The sequence below is a fragment of the Terrapene carolina genome, unplaced genomic scaffold (genome assembly GCF_002925995.2).
Source record: "Terrapene carolina triunguis isolate 2854851 unplaced genomic scaffold, T_m_triunguis-2.0 Scaffold232, whole genome shotgun sequence".
Classification (NCBI taxonomy): domain Eukaryota; kingdom Metazoa; phylum Chordata; order Testudines; family Emydidae; genus Terrapene; species Terrapene triunguis.
In genome coordinates, this window is record NW_020664583.1 from 10,973,572 (window position 1) to 10,991,731 (window position 18,160).

At 55.2% G+C, this 18,160-nt stretch overlaps 1 protein-coding gene across 2 annotated transcripts in view; it reads right to left on the minus strand.

Moving 5' to 3' along the window:
• Positions 1–17,599, minus strand: part of PCBP4 (poly(rC) binding protein 4) — a 33,110-nt gene extending 15,511 nt beyond the window's left edge. For both annotated transcript variants that reach the window (XM_024205686.2, XM_024205685.2), the window contains exon 1: positions 17,503–17,599. The gene's annotated coding sequence lies outside the window, so the exon portion shown is untranslated. The remainder of the gene's footprint in view (positions 1–17,502) is intronic.
• Positions 17,600–18,160: the final 561 nt, after the last annotated feature.

Consider the following 18,160-nt stretch of genomic DNA (forward strand, 5'->3'; position numbering starts at 1 on the left):
AGGCCTCAACAGTCGGAGCTAACTCAGGTGCGTCTTTTAGAGGCTCCTGCATTTTGAACCAGCTGGTCTCAGGTTTGATCCCTGCTGCTTGATGAGCCAGCGAGGAGCGTCATGTTACACATGGGACCGAGCCTATGCTCTGACCCCAGACGGGTGCAAACAGCTGTGTAACAAACTGTGTTAGCTAATGTATATTAAAGAACGGTAGAGAGGCAGCTGTTGTATATTTAGTTGTGTTATAAGAAAATGTCAGAGGGACTTTTCCTGCTTTCTGCTGGTGGCTTGTTGACACGGCTTTTCAAACACTGCTAAAACAATTGTAAAGGCTGTAAAAATCAGAAAGTTGGTCTGCGCCGAATCTATGGCGGATTCTTGGGCTGTGTAGCTAACAGGGCAAAGCAACCCAAACAAACGTGTGATTTACGAGCCAGGTGCAGATCTCCCTGGTGAGACAGACTAGGGAAGATGGATACTGTCTGGCCAAAACTAGCCAGTAACTCCAAGGGCCCAGGAAGCAAATAAGTAAGAATAGGACCGCTGTTGTAAGAAGCAATGGAACACAACGAAAAGCCACCTAGACTGTGTAAGGAGGAGGGTTGCAGTAGCTAAACAAAGATCACTAAGGAGGTACCAATTAAGAGTGCTAGCAGGAGAAGTAAAAATGTATCAGTTAAAAAGCTTGTGGGTTAGCATGTATGAAACGCTAGGCTAGACTAGACTGTTTAGAGCTGAGGTTGTTTAATAATCTGCCCCTGGGTGATGTCACGAGACAAGGTATAAAGGATGTGTGTTCACCAAAGGGAGGTTGGAGCAACACAGGAGCCAAACCAGGGACTGGCATAGAGCGAACGCTGACAGAAGCAGGCTCCCTGCGCCCCAGGATTGGGCCTTAGGTTCCTGCTTGGTCTCCTTCACTTCGGCGTTATGCTTGATTAAGCCAGTGCGATGTTGTGCTGAAATGTTCTTATTAGAGCTTTCAATAAATTAAGCTGAGCAATTGGCCTGGACTGTGCGTTCCACCCACTGGGGTGGCTTTCTCAGGGGGCTGAAGAAGGGGCAGGGCAAGCATGTGGCCAAGGCCTGTCCTGAACCTGGTCTGTGGCTAGAGGACTTTGGTCTCCAGGCCTGGCAGGCCAGACCCTTCCCCAGCACTACGCTCATTCAGTGATGTGGAAGAGACCAGATCCCCAGGGGTTAGCCGAGCAAAGGGGCTGGCATGAGTCCAGGGGGAGGCGGGCTGGTGAGCTGGGGAAGGCGGTGAGTTTGAGGGGGCTGCCATGAGGAGATGCTGCTGACTGAAGTTGTGCCAATATCGCATTAGGGGAAATGAGTGGGAGTCCTGGGCGGCGCGGCTGGGAGTGTTTGGAACCTGGGTTTTAGTCCAGCCTACGCAGAGGTGGAAGGCTCGGGCAGCTGCAAAGTTTGTTCTGAAATCTGGTTTGTATGCTGCCCCCTCGCTCTCTGCGCCCCCCCTCCCCTATCTGTTTCTCCAGTGCTGTCCCCTGGTGCAGTCCTGGGGGCATAAAGGGACAGCAAAGGCAGCTGATCTGGGGATAGGGGATGTAGCCAGGAGCAGAGGAGTGGCACGGGCTGTTGCAGCCAAGTGTAAGTTAGAGCAGCCCTGAGACAATCAATTTAAAACCAGGAAATCTTCCTGCTGCTCTGACTTGCACGAGGGACTGGGCCAAGGATCTGGGACGGTGGCTTAAAGCCTTCTCTGCCTCTCCCCTTCCCTCCTGTGCTGAGTGGAGCGTGGCCGAAATGGACGATGGGGCCTGCATCGGTCAGGGAGATTGGGTCTGGGTCTCTTCCTAGATCTGCTTGGTTCTGTCTGCACTGGGGAACCAATGTACCAGAACCCCGGGCCCCAGAACACGCAGGGTCCTGGGTGGGAGTGTTGCCCCTTTTGCAGATAAGCAGGGGCTGGCTCACGTTCTGCACAGCATAGCAGTAGCTATGACGGTGAAGGGAAGGACGCAAGGGGAATCCAGCCTCCTCTTCAAGGGCACAAGCTGATGGCCTGTTGCAGGGGCCTGGCAGGATTCCCCCTCCACCCCTACGGACAATCAGCGGGTGGATTAGCACATCGGGACTGCCAGGAGAGATGCTATCACTGAGGAGGAGAGACGGAGTATGGCATTCTGGTCACCTTCCTCTGAAGCATCAGCTATCGGCCTCTGGTGGAGTCAGGACACCAGACGGGATGGAGCATTGGATTGTCCAATCTACTGATACTTGTCGTCTCCTATTCGTATAGCTGGGACATTCATTCCGACTCCTCCAGCCTTATCCCCTACCCAGGCAGCAAACATTCCCAGGTGGATCCCTGCATCTTTCTCTGCGTGTTGCTGCCCCCAGCCTTTGAGCACTGTCCATGCCCTGCACTGTGCTGGCGGTGGGAGGATGCTCCAGTCCAGGGGAGAGGGTTTGTGTGTGGGTGTGTCTGAGATGCAGGGGATCCGAGTGACATCACTTAGGTGAGGAAGGTGAGGGAGAATGGCGGGGGGAATGGATGGGTGGATGGGAAAGGGCAATCCTCTGAATTATGGTTTGACTAAGCCCAAGGCCCCCAGCTACGTTATGGCTGGGTTCAGCTTCCCTTGTGGTGGGCAGAAGCCCTCTCTCAGCAGGGCTGTGGTTCACCACCATCAGAGTTATCCTTGCTTCACTGCAGGCTCTTTGCCGGCTACAGTCCCTCTGTAACCCCTCTCTTAGCTTCCCGGGGCTCAGATCCCTGTCGCCTCTGCTGTCCTGCTTTATTTTGGCCTTGTGAGCCTGCCTGGGAATCCAGCACCATGCCCTGGGAGCCATCCGGCTCGTCAGCGCTGTCAGCAAGGTGACATACATGGTCCTAGCACTGATTTTGCCTTGACCCAGCAAACAGTGGGGCTGGCCTGTGAGGGTCCCCAAGAAAGCATCCGAGATAGTGGATGGCAAGAGAACACAGGCAGCTTTGGGGGAGCGGTGACTGAGGCTCTGCATGGCCAGAGGGCAGTGGGGAGACCAAACGAACAGGCTGATCAGCTCAGAGGTTTGCTAATAAAGGGGCTAAAGAGAGAGCATGGAAACAAGGAGCACTATTAATGCCAGCGTTGGAATCGTGAGTCACCTGCAAGGGAACTTACTGGCTGCTGCTAAAGGTTTCACCAAACCTATCAGGCCAGCTCTTGCCCACACTGTGCAGTCGTGAAAAGTCTGAAATGCCAAGGAACAATCGCAGCTCCGCTGCGTGGGGAGGCCTCCTGGCCCATCCTCCATGCTAAGGAGAGACGCTGCTCGGAGGTGCATTATGGGAGCTGGTGTGCAAGGGAGGGGGTGTGACGCTGGCCATAAAGGAGGATCTGCTGGCCCCAAATCCTGTGTGTGTGAAACACGTGTACACGCACATGTGCTCTTTGCCCTGCTGTTGGCTTAAGGAGCAGAATTCCATCCCCTTGCTCCCAGTGTGCAAAGCCTGTTTTATGCAGGGTCTGTTGGAGGGCAGCAGGATTTAACACCATCAGAGCTGCAATGTTTGGGTGATTGTGGCACACACTGTGTATCTCTTACGGTTTTGTGTTCTATACTCTGTAGCTGTAATGTCTGAGGAGCCTGCCTGCTTGCCAGTGCCAGTTTGGAAGGCAGAGTTGATGCTGTACGTTACAGAGAAGACCTCCTCACCCTTCCCCTCCTACACTCCTGGAGACTTTACTTTATAGCTCAGTGGTTTGAGCATTGGCCTGCTAAACCCAGGATTGTGAGCTCAATCCTTGAGGGGGCCATTTAGGGATCTGGGGCAAAAAATCTGTCTGGGGATTGGTCCTGCTTTGAGCAGGGTGTTGGACTAGATGACCTCCCAAGGTCCCTTCCAGCCCTGATATTCTGTGAGGCTGCTCTACCTTACGCTGGCTAGCCCCAGAATCTAGGAGCTACACAGCCACTTTTCCCTACCCCCTCTTATCTGGGCCAACACCAGTGCAGCACAGAATAGGGAGCACTGTGGAGGGCAGTGAATGACTACACAGCATGACAGACCATGCAGTGTGGGTGGACTACAGCGTGTCTAAAAGATGCCTTACGAAATGAGCATATTAGATAAAGCTCTGGGTTGATCCCTTTTGTAACCGTGACCAACCAGTGAAACACCCAAAATAAAGACAGCCCTTGCGCAATCCAAGCCAGCGCTAACAGGACATGATAGGGGTGTCTGGTTACTCCCAAGCAGACCTCAGGCAAAGCTGGATGTGTTCAGTAAAACTGCAAGCTCTGTACCTTCCCCATCCACCCGAGTGTATTAATGACAGGCTCCCGGAGGCTGGGACACATCAGCTGACAGTTGTTTTTGTGCCACCAATGCTCAATTGCCAGTGTGTCCCTGGACACACATTGATTTCCCACAGACTGCACCTTGCACCCTGTGTGTCTGAGCACAGCGGCTGTTGTTTAATAACTTCAGTTTGTGCAGGGCTGTATCCTGCCAGGACATTTTTCCATCCCATGCTGCCAGCCCAGCTCCAGGGTCAGGGATTGCCAATCAGACAGCTGCTGCACACCCAGGACCTAGGAGAGCATATGGGTGGGCGTTCCCCACAACAAAATACTCCGTTTACTCCCAGTTAAAGTAAGTGTCTCCACCACAACCACAAATCCAGAGAATTGCCAGCTAAGACATCCACCAGTCACATGCCCTCTAGCCATAGGCACCAAAATAGCACGGGCCTTGATTTCCAGAAGTGCTGAACATCAAACCCTCCCCCTGATGGAACCTGGAGCAGTTCCGTACTTCTGACTATTGGGCTCAAGTGACCCAATCATGCACATGCTAGCTCACTTCCACACTCAGACTGGCATCATATCAGCAAGTGTAACCCGCCTGCTTTACACTGCAGCATTTGACTTTGTTTGGCCTAAGGCACAGGAGAGGAGCCATGGGGAGACGATGCGGATTGCAGCTGGCATACTCTGTATCTGCCCATCTGAGCAGGGCAACTCAGCACCAGGGGCCTAGAAACACCCTGAAGTAGAGCGTGGTCATTACCAAACATGTTCAGTAGCTGTTTCTGAAGCTGTAGAGGAAGTTTTCATTGTGGGCAAGCCACCTGACTGTCCACACCCAGTCACTTCTGAGAGCTCAGCCAATCAGAGCACAGTGGGGGATGGGGGAAAGGTATAAATAAGGAGTTAAAGCAGGGGTGGGCAAACTTTTGGGCTCAAGGGCCACAGCTGGGTATGGAAATTATATGGTGGGCCATGAATGCTCATGGAATTGGGGGTTGGGATGTGGAAGGGGGTGAGGGCTCCGGCTAGGGGTGCGGGCTCTGGGGTAGGGCCAAAAATGAGGAGTTCAGGCTGCGGGGGTGGATGAGGGCTCTGGTAGGGGGTGCGGGCTCTGGGGTGGGTCTGGGGATGAGGGGTTGGGGGTGCAGAGGGTGCTCCGGGCTGGGACCGAGGGATTCAGAGGGCGGGAGAGGGATCAGGGCTGGGGCAGGGGGTTGGGGTGCAGGCTCTGGGCAGCGCTTACCTCAAGCAGCTCCCGGCAGCAACGGCAATGTCCCACCTCTGGCTCCTAAGCGGAGGCATGGCCAGGCGGCTCTGCGCGCTGCCCCATCCGCACCCCCCCCCCCAGCTCCCATTGGTCGCAGTTCCCGGTCAATGGGAGCTGTGGAGCTGGTGCTTGGGGCGGGGGCAGCGCGCGGAGCCTCCTGGCTGCCCCTACATGAAGGAGCCGGAGGGGGGACATGCCACTGCTTCCGGGAGCTGTGCAGTACCACAGCACGTGCAGAGCAGGGCAAGCCCCCAAGCCTGCTCCCTGGCTGGAGTGCTGGAGCAGGGCAAGTCCTGGACCCTGCTCCCCGGCGGGAGCTCGAGGGCCGGATTAAAATGTCTGAAGGGCCGGATGTGGCCCCTGGGCTGTAGTTTGCCCATCCCTGAGTTAAAGGCAACCCTGATGAGGAGGTGCTTGCTGGCAGGTTCTAGTCCTTGTAACATGTTGGATACAGGTGAGTGCTATTCTGGCTTCTCCTACTAGAGAAGCTCTCCATTAAGATAAGGTTTGATCCATGAGGCAGTGTTTTATGGACCTGGAGGGAGAGCTATGGGGAAGCATCTCTCACCTAGAGAACTTCATGTAGCTATCAGCTAACTGTTCGAAGCAGGGATTCTGTCTCTGTTCAACAGATAATGGGGCAGATTTTACCTCACCTGGCTGGGCTTATGGGGTGCAGATAGTGTGAGTGCCTTATGGAGATCCAGGGACTGGCTATTTTATATGCGGATCCCAATCCATGTACCACTTTGGATACCGATGACAGGTTTCTGATTCACCAGCAAGTAAGGAGCAGTCAGCTATTAGCACGTGAGCTGGATCGGGGCTAGCTGTGGAGATCCCCAGATTGTCTGTTTGCTGGCAGGGTTCTGAAGTGTTTGAAAGGGCTGAGATGCTGCTATTCTCCCCGGGCTCGGACGAGTCCAGCTGACACACACACTACATAGTATGGTCACTCTGTAAAGACTGAGAACTCATCTCCTAGAGCAGCTCAGAGGGAATGGGTTTGTGTGCGTGTACTGACATAGAGAAGTGTAGCTGTTATGAGTATATGTAAGCATCAAATTTACTGCCTAACAACTTGAATTTAAAAGTCATTCTTAGTATTGGGCTATAACTTACAATGTTGTCTCGTTTCAGTGTGCATGGAGTGTTTGTTTACTAAGAAAGTGTAGCCTGTTGTCCCAGGATATCAGAGAGGCGAGGTGGGTGAGGTAATGTCTTTTATTGGACCAGCTGCTGTTGGTGAGAGAGACACCCTTTTGAGCTTACACAGAGCTCTGTGCAGATACAGCACACAGAACTCCGGCCTGAAGAAGAGCGCTGAGTAGCTCGAAACATCTCTTTCATTAACAGAAATGGGTCCAATAAAAGAGATTCCCTCACCCCCCTTGTCTCTCTAAGGCCTGGTCTACACTGCATACTTACTACGGTGCTCAGGAGAGTGAAAAATCCAAACCCCTGGGCAACGCATTTATACCGACCTTAACCCCCGTGTCGGCAGGAGAGCTTCTCCCACTGCCATAGCTACTGCGTCTTGCAGAGGTGGAGTTATTAAGCTGACGGAAGAGCTCTCTCCCGTCGGCTTAAGGCCTCTTTGCCAGGCACTGCTCTACATTTGTAGTGTAGACCTGCTCTAAGAAACTGCACGGCCGGCCGTCTCTCTGAAGTTGACTGGGAACTATTCATACCTACCGGGCAGGGTTTACAATAGCCCTGAGGTTTAACTGGGTCACATTGTGTGAAATGACAGCACTCTGGTCTGTGCACCCACAGAGAGGTAAGCTGAGGTGCAAGAAGAAGGGGACTGTAATAGTTATGGATAATATTGCCTCATCAGCTCCATTCCGCAAACAAACCCAATGCACACGCCACTACCTCTAACTCCCGTCCAGCCCCATGTCCCAGCGAGATGAATATGTATCCAGCTGGGCAAGCAGGTACAGCCTGTCGTATGCTCTGGGTTGCTAGATGTGCATGTGCAGGGACGAGGCTGGTGTGCAGGAGTGCGATGGAGAGCAATCCAGATGGGACTGCAGTCTCGGCCAAAGGTTCTGGTGGATATGGGCTGAGTCTGGGGCTGGCAGATTTTTCGGAAGCAGGGTCTGTTGCAGCTGGAGGGCCTGAGTGCAGATTTACTTTAGATGCTGTGAGCTGCCACACAGCTCCTTGTGCCAGCTCCCTAAAGAGTACCGCCAGCGTGGGACGCTCCTCCACCGGTGCACAGCTGGTTGTGCCAGTTCTCCATTTCTTCTGCAACAGCCTTGGCACAAGACATGCACAGAGCAGAGGCAAGGGGCAGGCCAGAAGAGGAAAGGGTAGTAAAGGTTAGACCCGCACCTCAGCCATCCTATGCCCTGCAAAGCCCCATTGATCCAGAGGCACAACCCTGAGGGCTGCCCTAGCTCGTACCTGGGTCCCCATTAAATCCCTGAATAGGGGGAGGCACAATCTTCCCTTTAGCCTCTGCACTGGTACCTTCACTAGAACCTGGGTGACTCTGCCCCATGTCCTACCAGCCCACCCCTAACCCTCGCCCTCCCTGTGCTCGGCCATCTCTACTCTTTGGAGCAGCAAGGTAACGAACACGACAAGGATTGGCCTTTCCCAAGGGCTCAACGACCAGCTAACACACTCGGGCCCAGGCGTTGCCTGGCACGCCCACAGTACATCATATTTTTTATCTCTGGGATGTTGCCATCTGTGTGAAGGTGCCTAGTTCTGGCCCTCCCTTGATGATCATGCCTCACCCTTATACAGCTCTTTCCATCAGTAGATCGCCAAGCGCTTCACCAAGGGGGTCAGCATCATTATCCCCATTTTACAGATGGAGAAACTGAGGCATGGGGCAGAAAAGTGACCAGGGTCGCCCAGCAGGCCAGTGGAAGAGCCACTGATTTATTTGTCCTTATTTACTTGGTTGTTAACTAGTCCAGCTATGCAAGATGCATCCCAGAGGCAGTGGTGTGCGGTGCAGCCCAGTGCTCTGGGTACGTGCTGGGGGAATGCCATGCTGGGATGCTCCCCAGCGGTCTGCAGGTGTTACTCCCCCTGGGTGAGGAGCGTCGGGGTGGCACCCACCTACGTTTCTGGCATACTCACCAGCTGCGCTGATGTCAATGGCATGTTACTGGATGAGGGCAGCACAGTGGCAGAGGCAGGGGTGGTTAAAAACTAAACAGGGCTGGATCCACCAAAACTGTGGGCTTCCCAGAACACATCAATTCCCCCTCCCACATTCCCCTTCTCCTCGGCCGCATGCTCCCAGGGCTCTGAGCTCTTGCTCCCTGTCCCTGTTCAAATGGATTCTTCCTTCTGTCCCTCCTCAGGCTCTTTGATCTTCCCCTTCACCTCTCCCTGAACAGGCCCTGAGTTTCTCGCTGTTCTGGGCTCTCCCAGACTGCCAGGCCTAGATACCTAGGACCTGGCCCTAATCCAGCTCCCTGTGTCCAGTGAGTGCTGCAACCGTGCCTAGGTTTCTGTTAGCACCAGCTCCCGCCCACACCCTTTGCATTCAGGCTGATGGCAAAGTTGCTGCCTGATAAATGTTGCAAGATCAACATGGGGCTTTGCTCCTTATATTTGGGAAATGTTGTTTGTCATTTAAAGAGTTCAATGTTAAAAGTGCCCAGACAGTAAGGTGATGGGTGCTATTGAAATGCCTATAATAAAAACAGCTGAGCAACACACAAACCTGGCCTTGTTAAAGGAAGCCAGCTAATCTTGCCTTTTCCTTGGTGAGATGTTTGCATATCCAGGGTCAGATGGACTGTACTGGCCGGGGCTTCCCAAATGTGACCTGAGGCTGTGTTTGCAGCCAGCCAGCCTTGCACCCAAGTTCTGTGCTGCCCATCCGAGTGAGAAGTTAGTCCGGAACTATTACGACAACTGGGCGCATGTATACGGTGAACTGTTCCTGTTGATCATTGGGCCAGAAGCATCTGGTGCTAGATTGTAGGTGGGGTTTAGGAGTATGGGCATGTTTTGCGACTGGTGGGGTGTGGGATTCTGGGCAGGGTTCTGGCTTGTGGGTGGGGTTTGGAATTGTAGGGGTGGCTTGTAATAGTGAGGTTTGGGTGTATGGATGGGGCTGAGAGTGTGGGCGCGTATTGGGTTTTAGCTTGTGGGCAAGATTGAGGTTCATGACTATATCTTGGTTTTATGGATGGGGCTTGGACTTGTGGGTGGGGCACATTAGAGCACCACCCACTTTTTCTCCCATGCTGCCCACTGATTGTGGGTCAGAGGGCCCCTAGTGTCTGGCTTGCTATATTTTGCTTTGCCTTTGTATATGACAGATCTGTCCTTGTAGCCAGCTCGCCCTCCTGTTCTGATCTCCTTTCTGGGGAGACTGATTCTCCAAGAGGCCAGCTTTTCTTCAAGGGCCCATCCCTGGGCTTCCGTGTGCATTTGTTTGTCCCCCACACCCACATGTAAGCCCGCATTGCCCTCTGTGCAACCTTTACCGAGCCCCCCACCCCTTCCCCGGCGCTCGGCACCACCGCTGCCAATAATCTGTGATGTCCTCGCCAAGTTTCAGGGGAAGCATCCATGGAATGCAAACCCACATGGGAGCCGGGGTGCTCGATCCAGCTCTCACCTGGGTCCCGCTGCTCTGAACCACCCTGACACGGCTGTACTCGGGGAGGGGGGGGCAGAGGGGGAGGGGCCTTTGGGTGGCTTAATATCCAGGGTCAAAATAGTTAAGCCCCTGGATTCCCTTCTGTGAATCCTAAAGAAAACCAGGCACAAAATGCTAGATTACCCAGCAAGAAGGCAACAGCTGTGTAAATGCAGACATGGTCAAGCCGCTCCTCTGATCTCGACCAGTTGTCCCAGGCGGCAACTATCCCATCAAAGGGTCTCGGGGGGTGTGGGGGCTTATTTGGACTCCAACTCAGGAGATGGCGTGCCAGGCTTGGTTGAAGAGGATGATAACGCAGGCTGGGAGAGGGGACAGGTCTCTTGCATGCAGCAGTGATTGTGTGGGGTGCTAAGGGGGTCTCTCCTTCAGCTCCCTTCCTGGGCAGCACTCCAGGGGCTGGATTCTCAGTGGAGCTGCACCAACTTCGATGGGGCGAAGCTGATGTATAGCAACCGAGAGCCAAGCCCCACAATGCATTCCTGCCAGGGCCTAGCAGTTCTGAACAGCTCCCCCATTACAGAGCCCCGGGCAGTCCAGGGTTGGTTGGCGTGGCTGCTGAAGAGGGTGAGGTCATCTTGCTTTCCTGAATTGTGTCTACAGCCATTCCACCCCACTAGAGCCAACCAGGTCAGTGGGCGGCTAGGAGACCTCAGACCTGCAGGAAGTGTATGTGTGGGGGGAGAGGGGAGCAGCTGCATGTGCCACAGTTCAGTGCCAGCGGTGCCCAGGAAGGCAATGGATGCCAGCGTAAGCGCACACTCCAGCAGGCATTGCTGAGCGGGTGTGGCAGTGCTGCAGGCATGGGCTGGCTGCTGAGTTCCCTTGTGGACAGGCACTGACCATGCACTCACGGGCTAGTGTTCGTAAAGGAATGCGGGTTTTCCATGGTCCAGGAGATGTCTATGGGGCTGAAATAACGTGATAGGGGTCTGCTGGGCCATGTAAGGGGTGGGGAAATGCAGCCACAAGATAAACACTGCTGCAGTCAGACCAAATGGGGATCAGCAATGGCAGCCCCTGCAGAAGCCAGCAGCACATGGGGCTGCCCTGGCCACACCCCTTCCTGCCTCCCCCTCCCAACTTGCAATAGCCCAGGACAGCCCTGGCCAGATGCCCTCCGTCTCCCCCAGATATGGGAGCTAATTCCTAGCTCTGCAGCTGGGCAGGTGCCCCCCAGGGTGCAACTTTGCATGCACTCTTCTCAGAAGCCCACCAGGAAACCAGTGGTGAGATACACCGTCTGATCCCAAGGGGCGGTCCCTGCTGGGGGACCCCCACCCCTCTCATGGCTCCTGTCCATAGGCTCTGTGGGAGTTCTTGCCTCTCTGTAGAGCAGATGATCTGGGTAACCCCCTGCATGTAAGTGACAGTCACCCTCCTCCAGCCTCTAGCCCCAGTTACCCCTCGAGACCCCGGTTGGTAGTTGGGCCCCGCTCTGAGCTCCCCTTACGCAGGGGTTGATCCAGAGTCAGGCCAGCGAAATCAGCGATGTTAGCGCTGGAGACCCATTACTCTGAATCTTAGCAAGGTGGGTTCTGCCCGCTCGGGCTGGGGATGGGAGGCGGAGCCCTTCCGTGGCTGGGGCCTTGTCTTAGCAGAAGATTTGGGGGGCACGTGGGTTCCCCTGGAAGTCAGCGGAGTGACGTCGGAGTGCATCTGGTGCACAACCACAGAAGGGGTCTGCTAAGACCCCTCCTGGTGCAGATCAGAGGCACCCCTACAGAGATGATCCCTCCCTCCCTCCTCGCTTGATCTGCTTCAGGTCGACTTAAGTAAGCTGGTGTCCAGCTCTTGGTTTTGTCCGCAGCAGTGGGTTTTGCAGAGGCATTCCTGCCTCCTAGCTGGGAGGGGAGAGGTAGTCCCCCTGTTCTGGTGGGTGCCCGGCTCCCCAGGGATGGGGAAGCAGTGTTTGCCGCTGCAGATAGTGGGCGCGACTGGCACCCTGGGAGCAGATGGCATGAGAGAGTAGGTCATGGGATGAAAAGGATCAGCAGCCCACGCCTCTTGTTGCTGCCTGATCCATTGGCAGGGCAGCGCTCTGTGCCTGGCCCGTGGAGCTCGGAGCCCTGATCAAAGTGCCCAGCTTACTGTCAGCAGGACAGCCAGGGGCCAATAGCTTCCCTTGGAGCTTGTATGATCCAGCTGGAGAGAGAGACAGACCTCTGCTTGCATACCCCAAAGCCCTGGGGAGCTGGCTGTGCTGCTGAGGGACGGGAACAGAGTGGATCTGCTAATGGTGCGACAAGCCTCTAAGGCAGTTCCGACTCCCTACAGCTCTCAGGCCGGGGAGCCCCTCAGCTCCCCCAGTGAGCAGGAGTTGGGGGTCTGCTGGCAGCAGCAGATGGCTAGACCTGAAGCAGGAGGGGTGGGCTGGACACAGGGTTCCGAGCCTACTGCACCCAGGGGCATTGGGAAGTGTTTTATTTTTAACATCCTTCCTGCCACCTCCTGATCCTGAGCTCTGGGGCATTTCTAGGGCAGGGGCTGTGGTCTCTGCAGAGAGCTGTGTCAGCTCCAGGCCTGCCAAGCCAGTAGGTTTGGGTCCCCCACAGATGTGGCATATTGACCAAGATGACCGGGTCGAGTGACAGGACGATTGGCTGCCCAGGAGAAGAGCATCTCTGGCCGTATCCCCCTGCTCCTGTGGCAAGGAAGAAGGGGTGGACGGAGGGGTCAGGTGACTGGATTTGCTACTGATGTGCTGTGCAGCTAAGGACAAGGCTCTGTGCCTCAGTTTCCCCATCTGTAATACAAGTGTTATGGAAAGAATGGATGGCCCAGTGGTTAGGTGCTAGCCTGTGACTAAGGAAACCTGGGTTCAATTCCCTGCTCTGTGTGACCTTGGGCAAGTCACATAGCCGCTCAGTGCCTCAGTTTCCCTATCTGTGAAATGGGGGTGATAGTACTTCCCTGCCCTGCTGAGGATGAATATGTTGGAGGCTGTTAGGTGCTCCTGTGTTATGGTAACAGGAGCCAGAGGAGCACCTTAGACAGTGCTGCTCCCCTCACTCAGGGCTTGTCTTCATGTACAGTGCCACAGCTGCAAGATGCTTTGGGAGAGCTTCTCCCGTTGGTGTAATTAATCCACCTCCCCAAGAGGCAGTAGCTATGCCGGCAGGAGAGGCTGCTCCCGGGGTAATGTTGGTATAACTGTGTCGCTCGGGGGCGTGGATTTTTCACACCCCTCAGCGACGCAGTTAGACCCATGTAGGTCTGTAGTGTAGACCTGAGGAGAGTTAACTTCGTGAGTGTTTGCAAAGTGCCCTGAGCTCGAGGGTGAACGCAGCATGACTATTCCTGCCATGTGGGTCAGCTGTTGGGACCTTATTGCATGGAAGCCACGGTGCTTGGGGCCCTGTGTCTGAAATATGGCCCTTGTCTTTTCCATATGAGCAGCTCGGTTGGGGGCAGGAGGGGAGCATGCCCGTCTTGGCTTCTTTATGGCACAAGCAGGACTGAGAGGTTTTATGTTCCCCCACCCCCATCTTGTTCAGCTTGTTTTCTATGCTAGACTATCCGCTCACATCTGCCTTTGTTTGCTGTTTGTCTTTGCTCCTGCGTACCGAACGGCAATGACTAATCTACACTGTGGAGAAAGGAAGCCTTTGTGAGAGATCCAGCCCTCTCCCGCCTCCGCCCCCCCTTCACTAAAGGGTTAGGACCTGGGGGGCACTGTAGCAAAACAGGGGTGACCTGGCTTGACAGTCCCAGTATCTCTAAAATATCCTTTGACTCCCCCCAACTCTGTCCTGCTCTTCCCAGCACACCACAGAGCCGCTACAAAGGCACCAGCCTAGTTTGCTAAGGATTGCTTGCAGGTTGCCTGCCAGGGGCCATTAGATCCAGTGGGAGTCAGCTGAGCCCAGCACATTCTTCCCGTTAGGAGGAGGAGCCCAGAGGCGAGCTGGAGAAGCAGCTCTCTGTGTGCGCGCCGCTTAGCGTGCGCTACTGTGCTAGGCATGCACCGGACCTAGTGGCATTCTGTCGTTTGATTGGATGTCTGTGCTGCCTCTCGAGTCAACCCCTCCCCTTCCACCTAGGGCCCTGGCAGCCCAGGCAGGACCAGGTGTAATGACCCGCTGCTCCAAGCGCATCAGTCTGGGGTAGCAGGGCTGACAATGAGCTGCCTTTCCCTGCAAAGTGCTTTGCAATCCTCATGGCTTCCCCAGGGATAGGTCACTATTGTCCCCACATTAGATGGGGAAACTGAGGCACTGATAGACAACATTGCAGGCCCAAGGCAACAGTGGCAGAGCCAAGATTAGAACTCAGGAGCCACTGGCCCCCTGTCCTATGCTCAGATCACTAGATCATTGGGTTTTAATCCTTACGTTTTGTGCACCCCTAAACTGAACTGGGATAATTGGTGTCCTAATAGCCAGCATAGAGAAATCAGGCCAGTCACTGGCCATCTGGGTACAGGGGCTTTCTGTGTGTGCATTTTGTCCTGAGGATCTGAGTTCTAATCTCACAGTTGCCACCAGGAAGTGCCGATTGGGGAAGCCCTTGATGGCTATGCAGTGTATACAGAACACCAAGTCTCTGTGCCCCTAACCCTCTCTGAGCCCCAATGTTCTCCAGCACACAAAGGGTAACACAGAGCTCCCCAGCTGCAGTGAAAGTTTGTGCGTGTGGGTAGCTTCCTCTTTAGCCCTCCCCATCCCGCCCCCAGCTTTCACAGGAAGGAGGGTGCTCTCGTCCTGGGGCCGAGAACAATTCCCCATGTGTTCCTAGCCCGGTGAGGAGGAGGGGGGGGGTCATTCGCAGGATCACTTTACAGATGCTCTGAAGGCTGGTCCCTGCTTCCCTTCTGACATGAACGAGGCAGGCTGGAGGATGTGGGGCTTTCAAAGGACAAAGGGGCAAATGATTGTGGCCAGAGGGGAATTAGAAACCCTTGGGCAGCTCAGGGCTGAGAGAGTCTGCTGGGGAGGAGAGTCCTTTGGTGAGGTGGGGAGGGGGTCTTGGGAGTGTCCCCCACACCTGGAAAGGGGATGGGGAGGAATGTTCCACTGGTGCTGGGAGAGGGGAATGGCCATGGAGCATCCCATTGGAGCTGATGGGGAGTCTCCTGGGAAGATGTCACGTGGTGGGAGGTGTCCCTTGGAAAGTTCTGTCTTGAGGTTAAGCGGTAGGGGGTTCTCTGCAGGATCTGGATTCTAGCTGGGGGAGGGGGGGGAAGGTCTGGTCCTTGAAGACTCATGTAGAGCAGAAATGTGGGGAGGGGGGTGAAACCTGCCAGAGATTTCCCCAGTTTGTCATGTCCATTGCAGGGAAAGGATGAAGTCACGGCTTGGGATGCACCCGTCTCATGCAAAGCTTAGCTGATGGCAGTGACGCTCTATCTCCACCATCTCTGGGACCCATCCCCTTACACACCCCTTTGGCTGATAATATTAGAGTGGGGCGGTAGCACTGCTCTAATTAAGGTTAAGACTCGCTTACTGTTTACCAGCTGATTTTTTTCTAAGTGCCCTAAAATCCTCATGCTGACTCAGATTGTCTTGAAAATCGATGAGCCTCATGGAGATGTGGGGTAGGGTCGGTGGTCCAAATTTGAGGGCCTTTGAGCGTGGGGTTCCCAAGATACAGCTCCCGCCGAAAGAATGTGGCATCAATCTTTGGTGGTCCTTATTAACCCTTCTCACGCACAGCTGGGCAAACCAATCTAAGCAGGCTGATCTAGTGGTGGCTCATCTTGCTCAACAGGAAACCTCACCTGGGAAGTGGAGGGGCTCAACTGCCTCTACACCCCTCCCTTTGTGCCAGCCAAATGGACACATGGGCCACGTTCACCTCATTGACTTCCCTGGAGATGCACCATAATATGGCTCTGTGGATCATCCAGAGGGAGTTTTATATAGGTGGGATTTTGGGGGGGCCCAACTGTGGGTAGGAGTGCCCTGCCAGACATGGCACCTCCCTTGTGGGCTCAGGCTGCCTGGCACAGTGCCCAGTGCTATGCACATTATTATTATTTTTATGTCATGTGAGTAGTGCTCGGGTCTGTGTGAGCAAGGTGCCCAGCAATGCCTGCAGCGAATGGCATTTGGGTGGCTAATGGGAACAAAGGACGGAGCGGGGTTGGAAGAATGAAAGCAATCTGCAGCTGTGGAGCGGCAGGTGGCGCATGCAGGCTCCCCCACAGGAGGCCAGGGCTGGGTAACCAGTGGAATGAATTGGACGGCCTCATCGCTGACTCCCCTGGATCTCTGTCCTCATTGACTCAGCAGAGTGGTGATCCCAGCTCAGGGGCACCAGGGGGTGGCAGGAAATAGGAATGAGGGGCACTGGCAGAGCTGTGGGGGGGCTCAGGCCCAGAGGAACAGGAGATGCAGTGAGGTCAGATTTAGGGCCACTGGATGGTGAGGCCAAGACAGGACTGAGAGGCACCAGCTGAGCTGGGTAGGAGGGACCCAGAGCTGGAATGAGACTGCAGGGCCGGGCCTGTGGCCCGCTAGCAGGAGCTGGGTGCAGGTCTCAGCAGCGGAGCAGAGCATGGGCCCCACTGAGCTGGAGCAAGGTGCTGGGAAAGGAGTAGCAGGGGTAGTGGGTTAGGACCGAGGAGCATTGGCAGAGCTGTGTGAGTGGGAAGCTTTCCGAATGCCTGGAGTGCTGTGTCCGGCTGCAGCCTGCGCTGCCAGCCCCTTCCTTGCTTGGACACTAAAATAATCCTCTTGCTGAGCCCTGTGCAGCCCCTGGCGATGGGAACAAATCTGTGCTGAGAGACAAAGGTCCTCTGGAGACCCTGTTGCTTCCTGGCATGTGAGTCTGCAAGTGCCCCCGGGTGCTGGGTACCTGCCACTTGGACCAGGGACTGGCCCTCTGGCACCTTATATGCTCCCTTCTCGGCTCCAACTAAGACAGGGCGGGGAGGTAACTTGGAGGCATCATCAGACCCTTCTGACTGGTTTCGGGGAGCAGCTCCCTTCTCCCAGCCCCCAGAGGCGGCTTTGGAGCTCCTTGCCAGGGAAACACATGGCTCCGAGAGGAGGAAAACTTTAGCTCTTTCTCCTCTCGAATCCCCGTGTCACTGAGCAGCCTGGGACAGGGCTGGAACATTGTGTCCCGCTCAGCGAGCCATGGGGCATGCAAAGCAAAGTCGCCTCATGTTCACCTCACGGAGCAGATGTTGGGGCTCGCATATCCTCCCCTCACCCCCAGTTCCATTGCCCAGTCACTATTTCACCCCCACCCTGGGCAAACTATATAGCTCCCTCGCTATCTCAATCAGTAACACCGTGCACCCTGCCTCTGCTGCGGTGCCACCGCTGGGGCTCCCTCTCTGCCATGCCGGCACCCCCAGAGTTACAGATCTCCCCCATTCGCTTACCTTTTCTGTCTGTCCCCAGGCTGGCTGCACCTCTTAGTCCCACATTGTCACCCGGAGAGGCGCTGGTAACAACTGGGAGTGACATCAGCCAAGAACAATGAAATGCTTGACAGGCGAGGCACAGGCCAAAGGCTCGGGAATATTCCCCCCCCCCCCATCCCGCCCAGCCTCTATCCCTCCCTCTAGGATCCAATTACAGCGGATAAAGGAGACACTAAAAGGAACAATGCATACTGGGTAAGGCCATCTGCCAAGGACAGGGACATTCCATCCCCCACCCCCACCGGCCCCCCCTCCGCTGGCATATGCTCGCCCTTTGTAATTGCATTCTTTCCTGGTAACCGAGCGGCCGGTGCGGCCGGCCCAGCGTCAAGGACACCGCCAGCGGGCCAGGCACGGGGTCCCTGGCACAGGGCGGGCTCTTCCCTTTCCCTCGCTCTCTCCCCTCCTCACTGCCTGTCATAGAGCAGGTGACTAGTGTGCCACCCAACCATCAACCCTCGGGTGCTTGCTGTTGCTAACCCAGGTGGAGGGGAATTCTAGGGATGAGGGCCTTGGGTAGGTGAGGGGCTGGATTGCATCCTGCACTGCACAGGCCTAGGGGGCGCTGTATCTCTGTTCTGGAGATTCCATGCAGGCTGCTACTGGCCAGGTCTGG